This window comes from Pleurodeles waltl, chromosome 5, assembly GCF_031143425.1.
Source record: "Pleurodeles waltl isolate 20211129_DDA chromosome 5, aPleWal1.hap1.20221129, whole genome shotgun sequence".
NCBI lineage: Eukaryota > Metazoa > Chordata > Amphibia > Caudata > Salamandridae > Pleurodeles > Pleurodeles waltl.
Window position 1 is genome coordinate 28,499,594 of NC_090444.1, and position 21,617 is coordinate 28,521,210.

The window sequence follows — 21,617 nt, forward strand, 5'->3', positions numbered from 1 at the left end:
CCCAGGAGGGACCAGGAGGTCGCAAATTGGACCTGCAGAGAGAGGGGACGTCGAGCAAGACAAAGAGCCCTCACTAAAGCAGGTAGCACCCGGAAAAGTGCCAGAAACAGGCACTACAAGGATGCGTGAAACGGTGCTCGCCGAAGTTGCACAAAGGAGTCCCACGTCGCCGGAGACCAACTTAGAAAGTCGTGCAATGCAGGTTAGAGTGCCGTGGACCCAGGCTTGGCTGTGCACGAAGGATTTCCGCCGGAAGTGCACAGGGGCCGGAGTAGCTGCAAAGTCGCGGTTCCCAGCAATGCAGCCCAGCGAGGTGAGGCAAGGACTTACCTCCACCAAACTTGGGCTGAAGAGTCACTGGACTGTGGGGGTCACTTGGACAGCGTCGCTGGATTCGAGGGACCTCGCTCGTCGTGCTGAGAGGAGACCCAAGGGACCGGTAATGCAGCTTTTTGGTGCCTGCGGTTGCAGGGGGAAGATTCCGTCGACCCACAGGAGATTTCTTCGGAGCTTCTGGTGCAGAGAGGAGGCAGACTACCCCCACAGCATGCACAAGCAGGAAAACAGTCGAGAAGGCGGCAGGATCAGCGTTACAGAGTTGCAGTAGTCGTCTTTGCTACTATGTTGCAGGTTTGCAGGCTTCCAGCGCGGTCAGCGGTCGATTCCTTATCAGAAGGTGAAGAGGGAGATGCAGAGGAACTCGGCTGAGCTCATGCATTCGTTATCTAAAGTTTCCCCAGAGACAGAGACCCTAAATAGCCAGAAAAGAGGGTTTGGCTACCTAGGAGAGAGGAAAGGCTACTAACACCTGAAGGAGCCTATCAGCAGGAGTCTCTGACGTCACCTGGTGGCACTGGCCACTCAGAGCAGTCCAGTGTGCCAGCAGCACCTCTGTTTCCAAGATGGCAGAGGTCTGGAGCACACTGGAGGAGCTCTGGACACCTCCCAGGGGAGGTGCAGGTCAGGGGAGTGGTCACTCCCCTTTCCTTTGTCCAGTTTCGCGCCAGAGCAGGGGCTAAGGGGTCCCTGAACCGGTGTAGACTGGCTTATGCAGAATTGGGCACATCTGTGCCCAACAAAGCATTTCCAGAGGCTGGGGGAGGCTACTCCTCCCCTGCCTTCACACCATTTTCCAAAGGGAGAGGGTGTCACACCCTCTCTCAGAGGAAGTTCTTTGTTCTGCCATCCTGGGCCAGGCCTGGCTGGACCCCAGGAGGGCAGCTGCCTGTCTGAGGGGTTGGCAGCAGCAGCAGCTGCAGAGAAACCCCAGGAAGGGCAGTCTGGCAATACCAGGGTCTGTGCTACAGACCACTGGGATCATGGAATTGTACCAACAATGCCAGGATGGCATAGAGGGGGCAATTCCATGATCATAGACATGTTACATGGCCATATTCGGAGTTACCATGGTGAAGCTACATATAGGTAGTGACCTATATGTAGTGCACGCGTGTAATGGTGTCCCCGCACTCACAAAGTTCAGTGAATTGGCTCTGAACAATGTGGGGGCACCTTGGCTAGTGCCAGGGTGCCCTCACACTAAGTAACTTTGCACCTAACCTTTACCAGGTAAAGGTTAGACATATAGGTGACTTATAAGTTACTTAAGTGCAGTGTAAAATGGCTGTGAAATAACGTGGACGTTATTTCACTCAGGCTGCAGTGGCAGGCCTGTGTAAGAATTGTCAGAGCTCCCTATGGGTGGCAAAAGAAATGCTGCAGCCCATAGGGATCTCCTGGAACCCCAATACCCTGGGTACCTCAGTACCATATACTAGGGAATTATAAGGGTGTTCCAGTAAGCCAATGTAAATTGGTAAAAATGGTCACTAGCCTGTCAGTGACAATTTGGAAAGAAATGAGAGAGCATAACCACTGAGGTTCTGATTAGCAGAGCCTCAGTGAGACAGTTAGTCACTACACAGGTAACACATTCAGGCACACTTATGAGCACTGGGGCCCTGGGTTACCAGGGTCCCAGTGACACATACAACTAAAACAACATATATACAGTGAAAAATGGGGGTAACATGCCAGGCAAGATGGTACTTTCCTACAGAGCCTATCAGAAGGAGTCTCTGACGTCACCTGGTGGCACTGGCCACTCAGAGCAGTCCAGTGTGCCAGCAGCACCTCTGTTTCCAAGATGGCAGAGGTCTGGAGCACACTGGAGGAGCTCTGGACACCTCCCAGGGGAGGTGCTGGTCAGGGGAGTGGTCACTCCCCTTTCCTTTGTCCAGTTTCGCGCCAGAGCAGGGCTAAGGGGTCCCTGAACCGGTGTAGACTGGCTTATGCAGAAATGGGCACCAAATGTGCCCATGAAAGCATTTCCAGAGGCTGGGGGAGGCTACTCCTCCCCTGCCTTCACACCATTTTCCAAAGGGAGAGGGTGTAACACCCTCTCTCAGAGGAAGTCCTTTGTTCTGCCATCCTGGGACAAGCCTGGCTTGACCCCAGGGGGGCAGAAACCTGTCTGAGGGGTTGTCAGCAGCAGCAGCTGCAGTGAAACCCCAGGAAATGCAGTTTGGCAGTACCAGGGTCTGTGCTACAGACCACTGGGATCATGGGATTGTGCCAACTATGCCAGGATGGCATAGAGGAGGCAATTCCATGATCATAGACATGTTACATGGCCATATTCGGAGTTACCATTGTGAAGATACATACAGGTAGTGACCTATATGTAGTGCACGCGTGTAATGGTATCCCTGCACTCACAAAGTCCGGGGAATTGGCCCTGAACAATGTGGGGGCACCTTGGCTAGTGCCAGGGTGCCCTCACACTAAGTAACTTTGCACCTAACCTTTACCAGGTAAAGGTTAGACATATAGGTGACTTATAAGTTACTTAAGTGCAGTGTAAAATGGCTGTGAAATAACGTGGACGTTATTTCCCTCAGGCTGCAGTGGCAGGCCTGTGTAAGAATTGTCAGAGCTCCCTATGGGTGGCAAAAGAAATGCTGCAGCCCATAGGGATCTCCTGGAACCCCAATACCCTGGGTACCTCAGTACCATATACTAGGGGATTATAAGGGTGTTCCAGTAAGCCAATGTAAATTGGTAAAATTGGTCACTAGCCTGTTAGTGACAATTTGAAAGAAATGAGAGAGCATAACCACTGAGGTTCTGGTTAGCAGAGCCTCAGTGAGACAGTTAGGCACCACACAGGGAACACATACATATAGGCCACAAACTTATGAGCACTGGGGTCCTGACTAGCAGGGTCCCAGTGACACATAACAAACATACTGAAAACATAGGGTTTTCACTATGAGCACTGGGCCCTGGCTAGCAGGATCCCAGTGAGACAGTGAAAACACCCTGACATACACTCACAAACAGGCCAAAAGTGGGGGTAACAAGGCTAGAAAGAGGCTACTTTCTCACATAAACTGTCTCCAGTGTTGATTGTGTGCTCACAGCAAGGTAGTAGTACCTGGTATCAGTGAGAAGAGGTCAGAAAATTGTCCTAGGAGATTTACACAGTTGTCCTTCTGCTCAGCAGTAAGGCAATCTGCAAGTACCACTCCCTCCACTAAGCCATCAGCTTCAGTGGTGGAGAAGAGATCAGGGAGAGGGTCACTCTCTTCTCCCTGTCCCTCATCAGTTGTCATGAGCAGGGTTAAGTCAGCCCACTCATAGTAGTGTTTTAGGCGATTGAAATGGAGCACCCTAAGGGGACTCCTGGCAGTGCCCAGGTCTACCAAGTAGGTACCATCACCCTTTTTCTCAACAATGAGATGGGGTCCACTCCATTTGTCTTGGAGTGCTCTTGGGGCCACAGGCTCCAATACCCACACCTTCTGTCCTGAGTGGTACTGGGTCAGGGCAGCCTTCTGGTCATGCCATTGCTTTTGGAGCTCCGGGCTGGCTTGAAGGTTTATACTGGCCTTTTTCATGTGCTCAGCCATTCTGGATCTTAGGCCAAGTACATAATCCACAATGTCTTGCTTAGGAGCTTCTAAAGGTTGTTCCCAACCATCCTTCACAAGTGCAAGGGAACCTCTAACAGGGTGCACAAAGAGGAGTTTAAAGGGGCTAAAGCCCACTCCTCTTTGGGATGCCTCCATGTAAGCAAAAAGGAGGCATGGCAACAGGACATCCCATCTCCTTCCGAGTTTTTCAGGGAGTCCCATAATCATATCTTTGAGAGTTTTATTATACCTCTCAACCAGACCATTGGTCTGTGGATGATAAGGAGTAGTGAACTTATAAGTTACACCACACTCCTTCCACATAGCTTTGAGGTATGCAAACATGAAGTTACTACCTCTGTCTGACACCACTTCCTTAGAGAAGCCCACTCTGGAAAAGATTCCCAGGATGGTGGTCTTTGCCACTGCAGGAGCTGTAGTGGTCCTTAAGGGAATTGCTTTAGGATACCTAGTGGGATGGTCCACTACCACAAGGATAAACTTATTGCCTGAAGCTGTTGGAGGGTCAAGGGGGCCAACTACATCAACCCCTACCCTTTCAAAGGGCACCACAACCACAGGAAGTGGAATTAAGGGGGCCTTAGGTGTGCACCAGTCTTGCCACTGGCTTGGCAGGTCACATAAAAGTGAAAAAACTATTTAGTGTCCTCTGACATATGAGGCCAGTGAAACAATGGAACAAGTCTGTCCCACGTTTTACTTTGGCCCAAATGCCCAGCCAAGGGAATGTAATGTGCCAAGGTTAGAAGAAACTCCCTATACTGCAAAGGGATGACCAATGTCCTGGCAGCTCCAGGCTTAGGGTCCCTTGACTCAGTATACAGGAGGTTGTCTTCCCAATACACCTTATGGCTATCAGTGACATCCCCAGCCTGTTGTTTGACAGCTTGCTGTCTCAAACCCTTTAGTGTGGGAGAGGTCTGCTGTGCTACACTCAGCTCTTCCCTAGCTGGCCCCCCTGCACCCAAACGCTCAGCAGTGTCTGCTGCCAGCTCATCTGGTGTAGGTTCTGCACAGGGAGAGGATTCCTCTTCCTCAAAAGGGGACTCTTCTGGAGAGGGAGGGATAGTGGGCAAGGATTTACCCTTTCTACCCCTGGCTTTTGGGAGCACTTGGTCCATTGTTCAAGGATCCAAGTTTCCCTGTCCTCTTTGCTTCTTGGCCTGGGCCCTTGTCAAAGCAAAGATATGCCCAGGAATGCCCAGCATTGCTGCATGAGCCTCCAACTCCACTTCAGCCCAAGCTGATGTTTACAAATCATTCCTAGTAAGCAATCTACAGGTAATTCAGTGGCTAACACAAATTTCTTTGGACCAGTAAACCCCCCCCCCCCCCCAGTTGAGATTCACAACAGCCATGGGGTGGCTAAGAGTGTTGTTATGAGCATCAGTCACTTGGTACTGTTGACCAAGTAGGTGTTGATCGGGGTGGACCAGTTTCTCAATCACCATAGTGGCACTGGCACCTGAATCCCTGCAGGCCTCAACCTCAACACCATTTATTAGGGGAAGTTGCTTGTACTTACCCATATTAAGGGGACAAGCAACCAAGGTGGCATGTAAATACCACCATCAGAGACTAAAACAGCCTCTGTGGTCTCCATAACAAGACCAACCCCAACTACACAACCAATGGTGAGCCCAGCTACATCCTTTGATTGGCTATTTGTACTAGACCTCCCACCACCACTCCTATTACTAGGGGCACTAGAGGTTACAGTTGGGGTTGTGGTATTGGGAGCATTGGTGTTTTTCTTTGGACAAGTGGAATCACTTGCCCAGTTGCCTTTACTTTTACATAAATTTAACCATGGCTACTTCTTGCCATCCTTGTCACCCCCTGTATGAACTTTTCTGTTCACCCTTGTTCTGACCCATTTGTCTGCCTTCTTTCCCAATTCTTGGGGAGAGTTCACATCTGAGTCTACCAAGTACTGGTGCAATAAATCAGAGACACAATTGTTCAAAATATGCTCTCTCAGGATTAGATTATACAGGCTTTCATAGTCATTCTCCTTACTGCCATGTTACCAACCCTCCAAGGCCTTTACTGAACAGTCTACAAAGTCTGTCTGGTCTTGAGAGGACTCTTTTCTGGTGTCTCTGAACTTTATCTTGTATTGTTCAGTGGTTAAGACAAATCCATCCAAGAGTGAATCCTTCAAAACTTTGTAATTATTAGCATTACTTTCTCTGACAGCAAGGAGCCTATCCCTACCCTTACCAGTCAAAGATAGCAGCCCACTGCCTTTGAGGGACCAACTGTACCATACAAGCCCTCTCAAGTGCATCAAACCACTTGTTAATGTCATCCCCCTCCTTGTAAGGTGGGACTATCTTATGCAGGTTTCTGGAATCTTGTTCTCTTACAGGATTGCTATCACAAACACTGCTGCTGCCACTATGGGGAACTAATCCCAACCTCTGCCTTTCCCTAACTACATCTAGAGATTCCCTGTCTAAGGCCAGCTGCTGCTGTCTTAGCTTCAGCCTGGCCTCTTCCAACCTCAGCTTTCTGAGTTCCCTTTCCATAGTGTTATCCTCAGAGTGGGAGGCTTGGGAATTCTGAGACACAGAGTGTGACCTGTCTCTAAATGGCTGGAATCCAGTAACCTGGCCTTTTGGAGTGAAAGGTGCCCAACTAGTGTGTGACCCCCTCCCACTACCAGGGTCACTAGATGGCCTGTTAGTTGGCAGGTCTTTGGATGAACCTTCCCCAGCATCCTCGGGGGACTCCTCTGAGTCCTGCTGGGTACCCCCTCCTCTACCTCCTGATCCTGTGATGGGCCAGGCTGGTTCTGGTCACTTTCTAGGAGAAGGCTAAGGAGATGATAGTTGGTAGGGTTCTTGCAAATGCTTAAACCTCTTTCTATGCAGAGACCCCTCAAACCTTTAAACTTTAAACTACCATAGGTTGCCTGGACAACTGTGGGAGTCAGTTCTACTGCAGACATGATTGTTAGAAAGGGTTTAGGACAGAGAGAAAAAAGTTTAGAAACTGTTTTTTTAAAAAAAAGAGAAAAGCTTTTTCAAACGTTTCAAAACTTTTCAAAACTTTTCAGAAACTTTTTAGAAAGAAAGTTAAACTGTTAAGGTTAACTGTCTATATTCTGAAGTATTTGGTATATGTTTTTCTTATGAAAAGGACCAATGACAAAGTGGTAAAGCAGTTACAAGTACTTACCCCACAGCTGCCACCAATGTAGGAGTCTGGCCTGGCTTATAGTGGGTACCTGATGGTACTTACACCTTGTGCCAGGTCTAGTTATCCCTTATTAATAGATTAGTAGTGTTTTAGCAGATTAGACTGATAGAGGTAGCTATAGCAGAGCAGCTTAGGCTGAACTAGGACACATGCAAAGCTCCTACCATACCACTTATATCATATAGCACTATCTCATAAGAATTACAATACTCAGAGTTACTAAAAATAAAGGTACTTTATTTTAGCGACAATGTGCCAAAAAATATCTCAGAGGATATACTCCCTTAGGAGGTAAGTAAACTACACAAAATATACACACAATCCAAACTCAGGTAAGTAAATATTAGAAAAGTAGTGGAAACACCGGAGAATACAATAGGATGCAATAGGCCTAGGGGCAACACAAATCATATACTAAGAAAGTGGAATGCGAACAACTTAGGGACCCCAGGCCTAGTGTAGTGTGTAGAGGGTCGCTGGGAGTGTAATAAAACACTAAGGGTGTCCACGATACCCCCACCCCAAGACCCTGAAAAGTAGAAGTAAAGTGACCCTATTTCCCCAGAAACACACTAAAGTCGTGATAGGAGATTCTGCTAAGACAACAACTGACTGCAAAGCACTGAAGATGGATTCCTGGACTTGAGGACCTGTAAAGGAAGGGGACAAAGTCCAAGAGTCACAAAAGTGTCCGGGGGGGGAAGGAGCCCACTAAACCCCGGATGAAGGTGCAAAAGGGCTGCCTTCAGGTGGAAGAAACTGACGCTTCTACAACGACGGAAGATGCCAGGCACTTCTCCTTTGCACAGAAGATGTCCCACAGCGTGCTGTAGGATGCAGAGTTGTTTCCTTGCATACAAGACCGCAAACAAGCCTTGCTAGCTGCAAAGGTCGCAGTTGAACAAAATGGGTGCTGCCTGGGCCCAGGAAGGACCAGGAGGTCACCCCTTGGAAGAGGAGACAGAGGGGGCTCCTATACCTATGTGCTCCTATTGCAATCTATTGTAACTTTACACTGCTTGCATTACTTTTCTTGCTATTACCTGCATACTCTTGGTTTGTGTACATATCTTATCCTCATACTGAGGGTACTCACTGAGATACTTTTGGCATATTGTCATAAAAATAAAGTACCTTTATTGTTAGTACTTCTGTGTATTGTGTTTTCTTATGATATTGTGCATATGACACTAGTTGTATAGTAGGAGCTTTGCATGTCTCCTAGTTCAGCCTTAGCTGCTCTGCTATAGCTACCTTCTATCAGCCTAAGCTGCTAGAAACACCTCTTCTACACTAATAAGGGATAACTGGACCTGGTACAGAGTGTAAGTACCCCTTGGTACCCACTACAAGCCAGGCCAGCCTCCTACAGCCCCCGACCCTGTTATCGAGTACGCTTGAGTTCTTGGGCCTAAACTTGCATGACAAACAACTTTATTCTTGTGTGTGTGAATGTGCGCTTGGTCGTTTTGTGGCATTTGCATGCTGACTTTCGAATCGGAAGGACGCGCGATTTTTCTCTGGTGTGTTAATTCTTGATATTCATTGTACGCTACCATTCCTTGGCAGTTTCATGGTGGCATTCGAATCAGCAAGACACACTATTCCTTTCTTGTGTGTTAATTCTTGATATTCATTGTACGCTACCATTCCTTGGCAGTTTCATGGTGGCATTCGAATCGGCAAAACGCGTAATTCGTTTTCTCGTGCTTAATTCATGTTACTCATTGTGCGCTACCATTCCTTGGCAGTTTCGTGGTGGCATTCAAATCGGCAAAACGCGCAATTCGTTTTCTCTTGCTTAATTCATGTTACTCATTGTGCGCTACCATTCCTTGGCAGTTTCATGGTGGCATTCGAATCGGCAAGACGCGCGATTCTTTCTTCGAGTTTAATTCATGTTATTCATTGTGCGCTACCATTCCTTGGCAGTTCCATGGTGGCATTCGAATCGGCAAGACCCGTGATTCTTTCTTCGTGCTTAATTCATGTTATTCATTGTGCGCTACCATTCCTTGGAAGTTACATGGTGGCATTCGAATCGTCAAGACACGCAATTCTTTCCTCGTGATTAATTCATCTTATTCATTGTGCGCTACCATTCCTTGACAGTTACATGGTGGCCTCCGAATCTGCAAGACGTGTGATTCGTTTTCTTGTGCTTTAACCCTTGATATTCATTGTGCGCAACTATTCCTTGGCAGTTACATGGTGGTACTCGATTCGGCAAGACGCGCAATTCATTTCCTGAGTGTAATTCATGTTACTCATGATACGCTACCATTTTAAGGCATTTACTTGGTGGCTTTCGAGTTGGCAAGTCGCATGATTTATTCCTTGAGTCTAATTTGTGTTATTCATGGTGCACAATCATTCTATGATATTTACTACTAATGTGAAAATCTGCAATGTGCGCAATTCATGTTCCGGTAATTTAAGAGAACAAAAAAAAGCCAGAGTTCTAGATGTAATGTTATGTGTTCTTAATATGTTTCACCAAAAACGATTCATGTGATGTTTTAGAAATCATTCAGATTGTTTACTGATCCTCATGCAAAGGATAATACTTGAATCTGAAAATTGCATTTAACCTTTCTTGATTCCCTCACAGGTATCCAGTTATCTTGAAGCCTAGCCATTTTAAGTCTATGCTTAGGTTGTCCATGTTTTCAGAATGACAATGCTTAGAGTCTTTGATATTGTGTGTTTTAACCTTTTTGCATTCCTACAGGTATCCTTCCCAGCTGTTCCCTTCCTAATCCCCTTTTTACCCACTTGGACTCTCTTAGACTCTGTGACAATTCTAATCAGCGTATTGGAGCTGTCTTGTGGTGGAAGTGGTGGGAACATGCACAGACCCGGAGGATCTGGTGACTCTGACAGTAGGAGGCTGGCCTGGCTTATAGTGGGTACCTTGTGGTACTTACACCTTGTGCCAGGTCCAGTTATCCCTTATTAGTAGAATAGAGGTGTTTCTAGCAGCTTAGGCTGTTAGAAGTAGCTATGGCAAAGCAGCTTAGGCTGAACTAGGAGACATGAAAAGCTCCTACTATACCACTTATATCATACAGCACAATATCATAAGAAAACACAATACTCAAAGTTACTAAAAATAAAGGTACTTTATTTTAGTGACAAGATGCCAAAAGTATCTCAGATGATACCCTCACTTAGGAGGTAAGTAATATACACAAATTATATGTACACAAACTCAAAACAGGTAAGTAACAGTAAGAAAAGTAGTGCAAACAATGTAGAATCACAATAGGATGCAATAGGTAGACATGGGCCTAGGGGCAGCACAAACCATCTACTCCAAAAGTGGAATGCAAATCACGAATGGACCCCAGGCCTAAAAGAGATTGAAGAGGGTCACTGGGACTGTGAGAAAACAGTAAGGGTGTCCAAAATACCCCAACCCAAGACCCTGAAAAGGAGTAAAATTACCCTATTACCCCAGAAAGACAGAATAGTCGTGATAGGGGATTCTGCAAGAACCACAAGCACCAGCAAAACACTGAAGATGGATGCCTGGGCCTGAGGACCTGTAAAGGAAGGGGATAAAGTCCAAGAGTCATGCAAGTGTCCAGGGGGCAGGAGCCCACTAAACCCCAGATGAAGTTGCAAAAGGGCTGCCAGGAACTTCCCCTTTGTTGAGAAAATGTTCCACGACGTACTGGAGGTTGCAGAAGTGTTTCCACGCAGAAATACCGCAAACAAGCCTTGCTAGCTGCAAAAGTTGCGCTTGAGGATTTTGGGTGCTGCTGGGGCCCAGGATGCCATGTCTAACACTAAATGTATGCTGTTTTGAAAATCTCAAGTGTGAATAGTTGAATGAGAAAAAAGTTCCACAGGGGTGACGGAGAATTTAAGAGGTGGCTCATGAAATAAATATAGTTATTTAGGTATTTGTTAGAGCCCGGACATAGCTGTAGGAAGTAGGAGAAGGCTTTGCAATGAGTATGTGGTTACATAGGAGGTGAATCTCAAAAGGGAGGTCCTGTACATAAACAAATGTTGTGAAGGGGTTCAAGAGAGACCACATTCCAGAAACCAGAAGGCTGGGAAAGGGAGAAGAAGGAAGCACTTTTGAACAGTAACCATGTACAATTCTTATTTCCAGTTTTCCTTTATCCATTAGCATAGATTAACAAAGTAAGTCATATGAAGTAAAAGTGATTTTCCCAGAAACAAACAGCACGCTGGTCAAGCTGAGAATCAAAAATCCTAACGCCACCCCGAGTTCCCTCTGCCTTTAAGATGCATTACGTTCACATTTGACGAACGTGCTAAATGCAGTAATTTACATGCATTTACCCAAAAATCTGTGAAGTAGGAAACATCTAAATCTATAAATACAATAGATAATAATTGGTGTTTGTCATCATTTCCACGTATTTTTAAGCAATGTCTTCTGGCGAATAATCCTTCAAATGTACTATACAATAGAAAATGAAATGTTACGCAGTATATCTTAAAATATCTCCCTGCAAGTTGACGTCCACATACCTATGATCCCAATCAAGGTTGCTACCTATGCTCCTGTCTGTGGTCCTGCCTAGAGCCAATAACTGAGCTGCACCTTGCATTGGTTTTTTATTGTTTTTATTTTGTACCGGGTATACAATAATTTATTTGGTAAAAGTGCAAAAATAGGTTTCAAGGAAACCTATGTATTTATTAAATGGGCAATAGATATGAGTTTAGAAGTGGTGGCTATTTGTACATCTCTGAATACTGGGGTAACCATACTAGCATGTGAATTACAGGGCATTTCTCAAAATGACGTCTTTCTTACATTTGGAAGGCTCAAATGCAGAGAAAGACAATTGGTAATAATACGTGTTCTACTGTTCTGTGTTACCCTACGTCTCCTGATAAAATTTTAACCTCACTTGTGTGGGTGGGCCTAGTACTTGCGATAGGAAACGTCCCAAAATGCAACATGGACACATCACATTTTTCCACCCAAACTGACCTTTTTTGCAATGTGCCTAGCTGAGGATGTTGGGTCCTAATTCAGCCAGCACCTGGGGAAATCTAGCAAATCTGTACATTTTCTTAAACTAGATACCCAGGGCAATCCAGGATGGGGTGACTTGTGTGCTCTCACGGGGTTCTGTTAACAACAATCTCTTGCAAACCTCAACATTTGTCTAACCAAACACATTTTCCTAACATTTCTGTGATGGAAAGTTTGGGAATCTGAGGGGAGCCACACATTTTCTACCACCCAGCGTTCCCCTCGGGGTCCAATAAAAATGATACCTCACTTGTGTAGGTTGCAAAGTGCATGTGACAGGGAAGGGCAAAAAACATGTAGAAATTGAGGGGGAACCAAAGTGGGTCCAAAAGCGCAGTTTCTTTTATACGTTTTTAGGCTGACTCTGCTTTGGGCACCCACACAACTGGGACAGAGTTGTTATCAGTACAGATGGGCCAATGCTGGGTGGCAGCAATTTTGTGGATTCTTGGGGATTCTGGAAGTTCCCATCATAGCAATGTAGGGAAAATACGTGATTTGAGGCAAAGTTGGAAGTTTGCAGGGCATTGTGGGTAGGAAAATGGTGTGAAGTGCATGTGAGACACACCACCCTGGCCTCCCACAAATGTTTATGTTTGAGTCTGGTAGGTTTTTCCAGGTGGCAGCACACCAAAGTCTAAAAAGTGTAGCTGTTCACCATTGCAAGTGGGACGATTTTGGGAATTAGCCAAGCTCTCCTGGCCCATATGTAAAATCAACAGCCATTGGGATGAGATTCTTTAGTCGGTGGGAGGGGCAGAATGACTGTTGCCCCCTTAATTGGGGTGGAGGCATAACCATGCCCATGGTGTTGGGCAGCCCCTACCCATCTATTATTTTTTTTAGTTCCCTGGTGTTTAAGGGCTGTCTGCCCCACCCCCCAGGGGCCGATCGGGGTTAATTACCTCAATATGCCACCGGGGAGGGAAGAAAGACTCTGTACCCATTTATTTGGTGTGGGGGAATGGCCATGCCCATGGGGAGCAGCCCCCACTCCTCTTTTTAAAAAGAAAAATATTCCCTGGCCTCTAGTGGGCTTTCTACCCCAGGGGCAGATTGGGGGTAATTATCCTATCTGCCCCCCCAGGGAGTCAGAAAGACTTTGGTCCCAATTTATGCGGGGTGGAAGCATGGCCATGCCCATGGTGGGCAGCCCCAACCCCTCTTTTATAATATAATAATCCCTGGTGTCAAGTCTAGTGGGCTGTCTGATCCCTGTGGGGCATATTGGGGGTAATAACCCCTATTTCCCCCCTGGGTGTGGGGCAGGAAGACTGTGTCTATTTTTAGGGATGAGGCAGGGGCATTGTTGTACCAATTCTGGGTGGCCCCCACCCTTTCCTAATAAAAAAAAAAAAATCCCTGGTGGCTAGTAGGCTTGCTGACCGTGGGGGGAGCCAGAACACTGAATAAATAAAAAAAATCTAAGGGGGAGCAAAGCCCTTGCCCAAGGGCCCCCCCCTCCCAGGTGGTCTAGTAGAGTGGATCCCTGCTTGGGGATCGCCCTCCTGGGATGATCCCCAAGTAGGGATCCACTAGGGAAAGGTACCTTTGGAAAGGTGAGATTCTCTAATTTTCAACAGTGCCTCTCCCATCATTCATCGGTGCTAAGGGAACTGAGATATGCCCTAGAGCACCAAAGAAAAAGAAAAAGAAAGCAAGTGAGTCGATCAGATCATTTTACTTCCATTTCTCCTGTATTGCAACGGCATGGGGATATTTTCAGCCTTGGCAACAAAGGCTGAACCAGGGCTGAACATTTCAATAGGAACCAGAGGGATTTCCTTTGCGATGTGCAAGGAAGGCTGAGCACTGTGGCTTCTGGCCATCCAATGGACACAAGAGTTTAAAAGCAAGAATCATCCATGACATGTCTAACAGACACAGCACATGTGCAACAACTGCCACAGCAAGCACCTCTCAAAGTAAACAATTGTAGAACATCCTGAAATAGTAAAAAAATCCCAACATTAACAACTCACAATTAAGAGGAGGCATGAAAGGGTCATCCCTATATAATGCAGTTCCATGAGCCAGCTTCTCATTTGGGAATCATGTTCCTTAGTCTTAAGGGCATCTGGCACTGTTTGCATGTGTGCATCTCAGCCTCTTTGAGGACTAGGACACAAACCACGCAGTCACAGGTCTTTGCCCACATACCACCAACGCAACAGGGTAAGCATCACTTACCATTGTTTCTTTTCTTCACCAAAATCTTCCTAAATAAAGATTGAAGCTGTGAGAAAGTGGATTAATAGTAGATGGTAGTCCACCACAAGTAATATCGTCACTATTCCTGCTGGGCCCGTAAAGGTTTCAGTTATTCACACCTGAGCTCACCCACTGCTAGCTGTGCCTCAGAACTGACAGGTTTAACCGTGAAAATCATTTACACGTCCCAAAACAGTTAAAAATTCAAAAACACGATATAATAAAAATCCTACTCAAGTTTATAAGAATTGAAAATATTTTAAGGAACAGAATGACACCAAAACAATAGATATACAAAAAGGGGAACCCGATATATGATTATTTTTAATTTGTTAATACAAATAGCTCCAAAAAGTAACTGGTTCCACTAGAATGGAACAAGGGGAAGGTTTGAGGCCCACTGCAATAGAGCACTTGTCAGACACAAGGACTGGTTGGTTATTGGTCTATGAGTTATCTTCACAATTCGAAAATTGCCTAGATGATGGAATCTTTAGCATGGCAAGACCACAAACTGGACCAATAGATGGGCTTGGCAACGATATGTTGACAAAGAATGAGGGTTGGTGAAGTTGTCAAAGAAAGCAGGAAAACGTCTGAGCAGGAAAAGTCAAGAGATTACACCCCAAAAGCGCTCAGACTTTTGTAGAGTCAGATTTCATCAGTAAGGCAAGGCGGGGCAAGGCTGCAGGCTGTACAGGGTTTGAGATAATTGGATGGTGGTCAGAATCAGGTTGTTGAATAGGATTTTCAGCTGTGGAAAAGAAAAAGAAGATAGTGGAAACTGCTGTGAAGTCAGGCCCACCAAAGATGCAACCTCTACAAATTCTCTGGCAGGTTGCTCAAGTTCCCATGATGGCTCTTGTAGGAGGCTGGCCTGGTTTGCAGTGGGCACCTAAAGTACTTACACTATATACCAGGTCCTGTTATCCCTTATTAGTGGAATTTAGGCAGTGTCTAAAAGCCAGGCTCTCTAGGGGTAGCTGTAGCTGAGCAGCCAAGACTTATCTAGGAGACATGCAAAGCTCATGAAATACCACAGTAGTCAAACAGTACTCACACACATGAAAGAAAATACTCAGTGTTACAAAAATAAAGGTACTTTATTTTGGTGACATAAATGCCAAAAATACCATAGAGACTATACCCCCTTAGGAGGTAAGTAATACACAATTTATGTACACTAGTATGCAGAAATAACCGTAAAAACAGTTAAAAAACGGTGCAAATAGTGAAAATCACAATAGGTTGCAATGGACCTAGGGGGAACAAAAAACATATACTAAAATAGTGGAATGCGAAAGTCAGTCTCCCATCTAGGCAAGTGTAGTGTGTAGAGGGGCGCTAGGAGTGTAAGAAAATACCTACGGTAAGTAATAGAACCCACACCAGAGCCTGGAAAAACAGGAGTAAATCGGAGTAAGTTTCCTGAAACACACAAGAAGTCGCAATAGAAGATTATGCAAGAATCAGAAGAGACTGCAAGACATCAATGATGGATTCCTAGACCTGAAGACTTATGGAATAAGGGGACCAAGTCTAAGAAGCACTGAAGAGTCCAGGAAAAGCAGGAGCCCCTGCTAACCCAGAAGGTGGGGCAAAATAAGAACCAACATTGAGAAAACAAAGTCAGTTACGCACCCAGAAAGACAGATGCGGGTTCCTGGTTGGTGCAGAAGATGTTCCACGCCGGATGGATGATTGCAGTCTGGTTTGCATCGCTGGATTCTGGCAACAAGCCTAGGCACACGCAAAGCTTGAGGGTAACAGAAAATGGTGCTCCCCGGGACTAGGAGGGAGCTGGTGGCCTTTACCCAGGAGAGGGGGACAGTGGGGGCTCTCAGCAAATCAGAGAGTCCTCAGAAGACCAGACAGCGCGCCCAGGAGTCCCACAGCACAGGGACAAAAAGGTACAAATGGAGGCCCATGCAGCACAACAGAAAGGGATCCCACACTGCTGGAGAACCACTCAGCAAGCTGTGCATCACAGGATGGAGTGCTGGGGGCCTAACCTGTGCTGGCCTGCTTTGTAGTGGGTACCTAAGGTACTTACACTTTACACCAGATCCAGTTATCCCTTATTAGTGAAATGTAGTAGTGTTCTAGGCTGATAGAGATAGCTATAGCAGAGCAGCTTAGGCTGAATTAGGAGACATGCAAAACTCCTGTAATACCACTTATAGTTACACAGTACTTATACACAAGTAAAGACACTACTCTGTGTTACCAAAAAAAAGGTGTTTATTTGGGTGACTGTAGGCGGGCGTCGCTCGCCTCGCCTACGGATAATCAACATTGGCGGTCGCCCGACGCCTTTCCCGGCTTCCGCCCACGTCGTCATGGAGACGCATGGGGGCGGAGACGGCAATCGGCCCCGGACTTCCGGGTTGTCGACGATTCAAAAAAGGAAGACGCCGCGATTGAGGGCGGCGAGCAGAAACCAGAGCCACGGAAACTCTACAGATCCCCAGAGCGAGGAGACCAGGAGCTGAGAACAGACCCCGACCGGAAGAAGACGGCCGGAGCGGAAAGACAGAGAGGACACGAAACAGCCTGCACGGCCCAGGAGGGTCGTGGCTGCACAAGGTACGTGTCCTTTTTAAGGGCAGCCGCAATAAGGAGAAAGAAGGGGAGGGAGAGAGGGGGAGAGAGGGTGGTAAAATACAGGAGATTAAAGATGGAGGGAACCCCCAGGGCACCCTACCACTCGACTTTTAGAGAGCTCAGAACCCCCACCCTCCCCGCACAAAACCCTAACCATCCCACTAAAAACAAAAACTCCACAACACGTATTAGTTGTTTGTTTACCCATTCCCTCCCCATTCCCCTCACACCTCCACCCCCCCCACTCTAAGCAAAAATCAGAAGCCCAAGAAATACCGTCCCACTTACCTGCTGTTCTTCCGAGGGAAATCGTGGAGCAAGGGGAGGACACCCGAAACTCGCCACTTGGAAGAGAAAAAATTAAGGAAACCATTAAAGACCTTGGAGGTTCCACAGACTTGAGGAAGAGAAACAAAAGAAGGAAAAGAAAAGCTACCATCCTATTATTTTGTTCCACCTCTCCTAGAACTTAAAATAAAGCAAGAAAATCCCTGTTAAGGGTTAAAATAATCTGTGTCCGTGTTCTCTGTAGCCCAGATCACAACCCCAATCCCCCACAGTGGTGTCAGAAGTGGGATAGGGGCCCGACGGGTTACAGAGACAGTTCTACCATGGAGGCCAAACCCAGTCTCGAGGACATGATTAAACAACTTGCGGAAGGTCAGCGCCACCTCCAGTTAGTGTGGGAAGCACAACAAAGAGAGGCCAAGGAGGACAGAGAAGCCCTGCAATCCGCCCTAAAAAGTCAGGCGACTATCATGGCCAGTAATCAACTGGTTCATGAGACTGCTTTAAAAAAACTGACCGACACCATCGCTGCCAGCAAGGTGCATCCAAATGTGCAAAGTTCGGTATTACAACAGTATCAGGAGGGGGAAGATCCTGATTCTTTTTTCACGAACTTTGAAAGAGTAGCCTCCTCCGCTCAATGGCCTGAAGATAGGTGGGGCCAATACATTGCCCCCCTCCTAACGGGCACCCTTCAATCTGCTTATCAGGCTGCCAATCCGGGTGGCATCACCCCATACTCTGAGAAAAAGAAAAGTGTTTTGGAGCGTGTGGGACATGACACTGAGTATTACAGGGCAAAATTCCGAAAGGTAAAATGGGGGCCCAATGAAGACCCACGGACCTATTACTACCGGGTGTAGGACCTGGGACTGAAATGGCTGGGACCCATAGGGACTGACCGTGAGGACGTTATCAAAGTGATAATCCTAGAAAGGTACCTGGATTCCCTGCCGAACAGCACCCGAAACTGGATAAGGCAGCATCCAAAAATAGACACCGAGACGGCCGTCGACCTGGCATGCTCCTACCATAGGTCAGTAGATGTTAAACATCAGCCAGCCCGACCTTTGGGGAAAATGCCTATAACTCCTCCTCATTTCCCTCCCAGACGAACAACAGAAGAACCAGGACCCTCACGGAGTACGGAAAGAAGTCCCGTGCAACAACCTCAGTGTTTTAGTTGTGGGGAGTGGGGTCACATCGCCCGTGGATGTCCAAAAAAACATGAGGGGGTAGAGCCGATGGAAATAGGTGTTACTCGAGGAAGAGTCCTATGCCTTGGAAAAAGTGATGTGTCCTTTAAACATCCCCTTCGGATAAATGGATCTCCGGACATGGCCTTGATTGACTCCGGATGCAGTCAGTCGGTAATCCGTCGTAGTGTAATACACCCTGTAACAACGACTGATGATCAGTGGGTAACAATATGTTGTATTCATGGAGACCGTGCTCAGTATCCGCTTGCAAGGGTAGAAGTTGGATGGAACACTCACCTTGACCCCCTCTCCGTGGGGCTCATGGATAACTTAATAGAGGAATGCGTTATTGGGACTGACTACCAGAGATTTTATGAGATTCTGGATCAAACACGGAAGCATAATCCGGTAGATGAGTGGTGGGGTACGGCCCCTTTCTGGGATGACTCCATATGTAGTTCCCCCACAAGGAAAAAGTTGACCCGGAAAGAAAGGAGAGCAGAGAAACATAAATTTGCAACCAAACAAGAACGAAAAGAAGAGGAGAGATTGGTAGCCAATATAGACACTGCTCCCATGTCTTTTAGAATGAGTCAACACGAAGATCCTACCCTAGTGAATGCCTGGAAGACTGCCAAAAATGCCTCTACTGGAGAGGTAGGTCCCTACTTCTTAGTACACAAGGACTTGCTATATAGAGTAACCACCAGCGCAAATGGGGAAAAGGGGCAGCTCGTAGTCCCCGAACCATACAGAACACAGGTACTCTTCCCAGCCCATAACCAACCGGAGGGAGGTCATTGTGGCCGGGAGAAAACGGAAGAATATTTACTGAGACGGTTTTACTGGCCCGGAGTATATGCACATATCCGGCGATATTGTGCCCATTGTCCGAAATGTCAACTGGTAGAGCCGGGAGCCATTAGGAGACCCCCGTTACGACCATTACCGATTATTGATACACCATTCAAACGTGTCGGTATGGACCTAGTTGGGCCCCTTCTGCCATCTAGTAAAGGACACACCCATATTCTCGTTTTAGTAGATTATGCGAGCAGGTATCCTGAGGCAATTCCACTCACCAGTATCACCACTAAAGCAGTTGCACAAGCAATGATAACGTTCTTTGCCCGAGTGGAGTTTCCTGGAGAATTTCTTACGGACCAGGGAACACCGTTCGTATCTGGACTTATGAAACAGATATGTAAGTCCCTAGGTGTTCTCCAAATCAAGACATCGGTATATCACCCACAAACGGATGGTTTAGTGGAACGATATAATCGCACGATCAAAACCCTTTTGAGGAAAATAGTGAGCGAAACTGGGAAAGACTGGGATCAAAAACTTCCCCTAGTGTTGTATGCAATAAGAACACACGAGCAATCCTCTACCGGGCATAGCCCGTTTGAACTGGTATTTGGGAGACAACCTAGAAATTTACTAGACATGGCAGCGGAATTATGGGAAGAGGAGAATAACGAGGAGCGACCCATCCTAGACTATGTTCATAAATTAAAAGCCCATCTCCAGACAGTGTGGGAGGATGTAAGACAACATTTAGAGAAAGCACAAGACAATCAGAAAAATTAATATGATCAGGGTACCAAACTACGGGTACTACAACCCAATGATAAGGTGTTAATCCTCCGACCCACCTCAGAACATAAGCTGATAGCCAAATGGCAAGGACCGTATCGGATAATAAAAGCGGTCACACCGGTTACCTATTTGGTGGAGTTAAACACCCACCCCAGACAAACCCAAATTTATCACATCAATTTATTAAAGAAATGGGAAGACCCGGATAATGGAAACAACGCACCTGCAATGGGGTACCTGATCACCCCGAGTCAACCACTAGCATTAGAACTATGTCCCATCTCCCATTTGGACCCACAAAAACTTCCCAGGATCAATGAGTCCCTTCCTGAGATGGAGACACGGCAAATAATGGAGCTAATCCAAAACCATGCCCGTTTCTTCTCTGAACTACCAGGGAAAACTTCTTGGGTACAACATCATATACGAACACCTGAGGGCAAAATTGTACACCAATGTCCCTATCGAATCCCCGAAGCGAGAAAAATCCTTATAGAGGAAGAAACAACAAAAATGTTATCTCTTGGGGTTATTGAGACGTCCACCAGCCCATGGTGCTCTCCTATAGTATTAGTGCCAAAACCAGATGGGTCGGTCCGCTTCTGCATCGATTTTCGGAAACTCAATGAGGTATCACTTTTCGATACCTATCCCATTCCCCGGGTGGATGAGGTGTTAGAAAAAATCAGAAAAGCCCGATTTATGTTCACTATTGATTTGACGAAGGGATATTGGCAGATTCCCTTAGCTCCCTTAGACAAAGAGAAGACAGCGTTTGTTGCCCCTTCGGGGCTATATCAATTTACCGTCCTCCCATTCGGCCTTCATGATGCCCCGGCTACGTTCCAACGGTTGATGGATCGTCTTTTGAGACCCTTCCATGACTTTACGGCTGCCTATCTCGACGACATTGTCATTTTTAGCTCTACCTGGCCAGACCATCTCCTACACCTAGTAAAAGTGTCCTCTGCGTTGGCAGCCGCAGGCCTTACCGCCAACCCAAAAACATGTGTCCTAGGACAGACCCAGATTTCCTATCTTGGTTATGTCATCGGTAAGGGAGTATTGAGTCCACAAAAAGATAAAGTAGCCACCATTAGACAAATACCAATTCCCAAGACCAAGAAGGAACTCCGTTCATTTCTGGGGCTGGTAGGGTACTACCGACGGTTCATACCACAGTACTCGACCATCACGGCCCCCCTGACTGACCTATTAAAGAAGCAATACTCAAACACCCTCCCTCCTTTTTCCCCCGCACAACTCCGGGGATTTAACTGGCTAAAGAAAGCCCTATCTACTGAACCCATGTTACGATATCCTGATTTTTCCAGACCTTTCCATCTTTTTGCCGACGCTTCAAATGTCGGACTGGGGGCCGTATTAGCACAGCCAGACGAGCAGGGACACGATCACCCAATTGTGTATATCAGTAGGAAGTTGTTACCTAGGGAACTAAACTACCCTACCATCGAGAAGGAATGCCTTGCCATTAAGTGGGCAATAGAGTGTTTACAATACTACCTCCTGGGGCGTCCATTCATCCTTTACACT